The sequence below is a fragment of the Primulina eburnea genome, chromosome 2 (assembly GCF_022965805.1).
Source record: "Primulina eburnea isolate SZY01 chromosome 2, ASM2296580v1, whole genome shotgun sequence".
NCBI classification, from domain to species: domain Eukaryota; kingdom Viridiplantae; phylum Streptophyta; class Magnoliopsida; order Lamiales; family Gesneriaceae; genus Primulina; species Primulina eburnea.
In genome coordinates, this window is record NC_133102.1 from 17,720,230 (window position 1) to 17,726,477 (window position 6,248).

The window sequence follows — 6,248 nt, forward strand, 5'->3', positions numbered from 1 at the left end:
TTGGAGCAGCGAGGTTCTATTATTACTTGGGATGTATTTAAAACTGAGTTTTATCAGAGATTCTTCCCAATATCGTACAGAAAGGACAAGGGGGCGGAGTTTGCCAATTTGAGACAGGGTCAGCTGAACATTGAAGAATATGTGACCAAGTTCTCTACCTTGTTGAAGTTTGCTCCTCATGTGTCTGAAAATGACGAAGTCGTTGCTGATCAGTTCATCAATGGCCTGAATCCCAAATTCAGTCTTAAACACATTCCAGGTAATGGCCGTACCTCGTAATTCCAAAGCCCGTTTTGTCGTGTTCCACCAGTGTTTAGCAACGTCATGCATCTGGTGTCCGATCAGTTTCACCCTCTTTTCCTCAGTATATTCCAAAGATTCGAACAACGATTCAATATCGTCCAACCAACTCTCACATTCTACGGAATTCTCCGTTCCTTTCAAAGTCGGTGGATGGAATGACTGAAATCTTTTCAACAATTGCTCCATTGGAGTAGGGGTCACATCCATAGGAGGATTCGATATACTTCCCTGTTCTGGTATCCTTCTCGGAGGCATATCTGATAATCGAAGAGGTTAGTAATTCCAAATACCACTTACCAGTTTCAATCCTCCTCGGATCATCTTACAGCTGATCCATTCCAATAATATACAATACCATATCAATATCAGGTAATTCAGGTAGCATATATTAAAACAGGAATCATGCTAGCAATCAAGAGCAGGAAAGAAAATCAATCTACCCCGCTCACTAGCTTCTATCTCAGTCTTAGGGATCTATCGCTCTGATACCACCAGTTGTGAGGACCCGGACGCTAATCCAGTTCTAAATCATCTTTGGGACTAATTAATCAATTATAAAACAGGGTCTAAAATTTTTTCCTTTTTAAAATGCGGAACGTAGTGAAATCAAACCATACATACATATCAGTATATAAAATACAAGTCCTGTATCACACACATTTATTCAAACTAGGGTTTGACAACTACTATCAAGTGTTCAACCCTATCTCTAGTCCAAGTCCGGTGCCACCACTCTAATCACGATCTCTCTCTTCATCTCCTGGACCCTGATCCTGTCCCACCTGTTGTCAAGTACACATACAGACAAGACAACAGCCGGATAAACCGGTGAGAATATACTCCCAGTATAAATCAACGAAACATGCAATCATATAAACATTATAAATCATGTAATCAGGTAACAGATATATGCAACAACGTCTGAAACATAATCAATATCAAACTGTCGACAATACTCGTAGCTACATCACTCAGACTAGACTCAATCCTAGTCTAGGGATCCCGATTCCAGAAGTTGGCATGCGTATATCGACTAGCAGTAATAGAAAAGACTCCAGTTCTATCCACGCCGATATGGTATCGATCAACAGTAATAGAAAAGACTCCAGTTCTATTCACATCGATACGGTATCGATTACCAGTAATAGAGGAAGCTATTATTCTATCCACATCAATATAGTACCGATTAACAGTAATAGAAGCAACTCTAATTCTATCCACATCGATATAACATCGATTAACCGTAATAGAAGAGCTACTAATCTATCCACATCGATACCATACTGATTAACAGTAATAGAAAAAGCCACCATCCTATCCACATCGATAGCCAAACATCCAGTGACAGTCTTTGGCACATCCGCCAATACACCATCTTATGACATCGTGCAATGTGCCCGTGGTGATCCCACCACTAACGGCACTTCTGTCATAAGACTACTCGTCTAATACCTGTAATCTATAACTCCAGAAAACAAGTATATCATCAATCAATGCAAATATCAATGCAATAAAGTAAAGTATGAGATTTAGGGAAACCCAAGTCTAAACCGACTCAAGTCCATCTCCCAATACCACATTGACTTATACCTTTCGTTTGTAGTCTCGGTCTAAAGCAATCGAAGTTCTGAACTCAAGACTATCTCTGTAAATCTGAAACGATATATCAAGAATCATAATATCAATGTTTCATTCTCAATTCAACTCTGAATCTGATTAATCTGAATTAATTCCAATCAGCGACACATCGGCACAATCTCAGTATTCCCGTCAATACCATATCACCAGATATTAATTACAAATCATAACCCATATCCGATACAATTCGTAATCAATCTATAATCCAAATCTATTCAATTCTCAATCAATAAAATCAGAATTTCATAACAATTCCAGAATCAATCTGTTTTCTGATCTGACTTCGATTCTACGATGTCTAACATGTCCAGAACACCATATATGAATTATATCAAATTCCTACAATATCATAATTTCCAATGATACCAGAATTCAATAAAACTTACGTCCAGTTGTAGCTCGTGTCGAGAGGATCACAGAACTATACTCGGGCCGAAAATCAGACGGCCGGATCTTGCACAATAATTTTTCTAAGATATAAAAGAAAACTTGGAGCTAATAACCATGGAGGTTCGGTTTTCTTGGCTGAAATTCTGAATTTGGGATGAGGAATACACGTTCAAAGCATGGAAAGACAAGTGTCCCACCAAAGTTTCCATATTTGCACTTTAGTCCCTCAACTTTCCACTATTTGCAATTTGGTCCCTCCATAATTACGAAAGTGCCATCAAATTTAATTCAAGTATTTTTCCACTTAATTACCAAATTGCCATCAATAATATTTTCTTTTCGGGGTCTCATAAAATTGATAACATCTCGGGCCTTACAATTCTCCCCCTCTAAGACATGATTTCGTCCTCGAAATCATAGGTAATCAATCATATCCATAAGGAGTGTATATACAAAACTGTATAAGAAATTTATATCAGTGAAACAGTGCTGGGAATTCCTGTCTCATATCAGATTCAGTCTCCCAAGTGGCTTCTTCAACACTATGACGAGTCCATTGAACTTTCACTAATGGAATAGTTTTCGTTCTGAGCTGTTTTTCTTTACGATCGATAATCCGGATCGGTTTCTCGACATAACTAAATGTCTCATCCAGCTCAGTCTCGTCTGGTTGAATAACATGTGAATCATCAGGGAGATATTTCCGCAGCATCGATACATGAAAGACATCATGTATTACAGATAATGAAGGCGGCAATGCTAGTCGATAGGCACGGTCTCCTATCTTTTCGAGAATTTCATAAGGACCGACATATCGTGGAGACAATTTCCCTTTCTTGCCAAATCTGACAACACCTCTGAAAGGAGAAATCTTCAGGAATACTCGGTCTCCTGCCTCAAATACCAACGGTCGTCATCGAAGGTTGGCATATTTGGCTTGTCTGTCCTGAGCTGTCTTCATTTTCTTCTGGATAAGTTTCACTTTTTCAGTCATATCTCTGATCATGTCAGGTCCAGTCTCAGGAACTTCAGAGATATCATCCCAGTAAAGAGGGGATCGACACTTCTTTCCGTACAATGCTTCGAATGGAGCCATCTCAATACTCGTTTGATAGCTGTTATTGTACGAAAATTCACAGAGAGGCAATGCATCTTGCCAATTAGTGCTAAAATCCAGCACTACAGCTCTTAGCATATCTTCCAATGTCTGAATTGTCCGCTCGGACTGTCAGTCAGTCTGTGGATGATATGCGGTACTCAAATGTAACTTCGTACCGAGAGCTTGCTGCAAACTCTGCCAGAAGTGTGAAGTAAACCGAGGATCACGGTCTGACACAATCGACTTCGGCACTCCGTGAAGTCTAACAACTTCTTTGACATAGATATCGGCCATCTGATCATACCTATACGTCATCTTGTATGGAATAAAACATGCAGATTTGGTCAATCGATCAATCACCACCCAAATCGCATCATAACCTCGGGAGGTACGTGGCAACTGTGTCACAAAGTCCATGGAAATGTGATCCCATTTCCATTCAGGAATCGACAAACTCTGTAACAGTCCTCCAGGTTTCTTTCTTTCAGCCTTCACCTGTTGGCAATTCAGACATTTTGATACAAATGTAGCAATGTCTGCTTTCATTTGTTTCCACCAGTATTGTGTCTTCAAGTCATTATACATTTTCCTGCCACCAGGATGAATGCTAAAACGACTGTTGTGCGCTTCTGACAGTATTCGCTGTCTCAAATCCGAAACATTCGGCACAACTAAACGATTATTCACATACAAAATACCATTTCGAACCTGGTATTCCGATCGATGTCCAGCTCTGACCATAGCAATCGACTTCTGTATATTCTGATCACCTTTCTGAGCCGCTTTAATTTTCAAAATTAGCTCTGGTTCCGCTTGAATAGCACATAATCTCATGGGTTTCTGATCTGTCTCAAATACTAATCCAGACAAACAGCAGTCTTCTATCAAATTGGAGACTCCCATAGTCGATAAGGATAACGAACATACCTTTCGACTCAGTGCATCTGCTGCTGCATTGGATTTCCCTGGATAGTATTTAATCTCACAATCAAAATCTTTCAATAAATCCAGCCATCTTCGCTGTCTCATATTCAACTCTGATTGTGAAAAGAGATATTTCAAGCTTTTGTGATCAGAATAAATCTCGAATTTCTCACCGTAGAGGTAATGTCGCCATATCTTCAGTGCAAAGACTATGGCTGCCAATTCAAGATCATGAATTGGGTAACGAGTTTCATGGGGTTTCAGCTGTCTCGAGGCATAAGCAATCACATGCCCCCGCTGCATCAATACACAACCCAATCCTCGGTGAGATGCATCACAATAAACAACAAATCCACCAGTGCCTGAAGGAATCGTCAACACAGGAGCACTGGTCAGTCTCTTTTTCAACTCAAGAAAACTGGATTCACAGTCTTCTGTCCACACAAATGGAGCATTCTTCTGAGTCAACTGTGTAATCGGTTTGGCAATACTCGAAAAATCTTTAATGAATCGGCGATAATATCCTGCCAAACCCATAAAGCTGCGTATCTCTGGTACAGATGTTGGTCTCGGCCAAGAAATCACTGCCTCAACCTTACTGGGATCAACAGCTAGACCGTCTCCGGATATAATATGTCCCAGAAATACCACCTGTTTCAACCAGAACTCGCATTTCGACAGTTTAGCATATAATTTCTCCGCCCTCAAAATTCTCAACACCGTCCTCAGATGATTTGCATGCTCAATCATATTCTTTGAATAAATAAATATATCATCAATGAATATGATAACAAAATCATCCAAATATTTCTGAAAAACGCGTCATCAATCCCATGAATACCGCCGATGCATTCGTTAACCCAAAAGGCATGACAATAAACTCATAGTGTCCATACCTGGTTCTGAATGTTGTCTTTGAGATATCAGAATCCCTGACTCTCAATTGATGGTAACCAGATCTCAAGTCGATCTTGGAATAAACAGATGAACCTTGCAACTGATCAAACAGATCATCAATACGAGGCAATGGATATTTATTCTTTACCGTTGCCTTGTTCAGCTGCCGATAGTCGATACAAAGTCTCATCGACCCGTCTTTCTTCCTCACGAACAGTACTGGAGCACCCCAAGGAGATACACTCGGTCTGATATATCCCTTGGCCAGTAAATCCTCCAACTGTTCTTTCAACTCGATCGGTGCCATTCGGTATGGAGCTCTCGAAATTGGAACTGTTCCTGGCATCAATTCTATGCTGAAGTCTATCTCTCGAATCGGAGGCAATCCAGGAATCTCGTCTGGAAAGACATCAGCAAATTCACACACCACTGGCAAGTCCGCCAATGATGGGCTCGACTTCAGTAAATCAACTGAATATACCAAGAATCCATCCGCTCCTTTCTGCAATAATCGTGTCATATTTATTGCAGATATCAAAGGAATTCTGGCTCGAGAACCCTTACCGTAAAATTTCCACTCTTCAGCCATTTCAGGCCTGAAGCGTACAATCTTGTGGAAACAATCAACTGTAGCTCTGTACTTGGTTAATGTATCAATACCAATAATACAATCAAAGTCAGATATTCCAAGCACAATACAGTCTAACTCAATCGTATGCCCATCGTACTGCAGTATACAAAATTTCACAGACTTCACTAATATCAAACCTGTCCCTAGCGGAGACGAGACAGATACTACAGTAGCTAAAGATTCAACAGGCAATGCATGTATCAATGCAAATCTTTCAGAAATAAACGTATGGGATGCACCAGTATCAATCAATACATATGCAGGATAACCAGAAATAAAACAGTTACCTGCCACGACATCATCAGGTGCATCCTGAGCTTGCTCCTCAGTCAAAGCAAACAATCGGGCCTGCTGTCTAGGAGGCTG

At 40.3% G+C, this 6,248-nt stretch overlaps 1 long non-coding RNA gene across 1 annotated transcript; it reads right to left on the bottom strand.

Annotated features, from left to right (window-relative positions):
- Positions 1 to 985: 985 nt before the first annotated feature.
- On the bottom strand, positions 986 to 2,629 carry LOC140824617 (uncharacterized). Its single transcript, XR_012116398.1, has 3 exons — positions 2,328 to 2,629; positions 1,894 to 1,956; positions 986 to 1,085 (listed from the first exon to the last, which is right to left on the bottom strand). It is a non-coding gene; the product is annotated as an uncharacterized lncRNA (long non-coding RNA).
- Between the last annotated feature and the right edge of the window lie 3,619 nt (positions 2,630 to 6,248).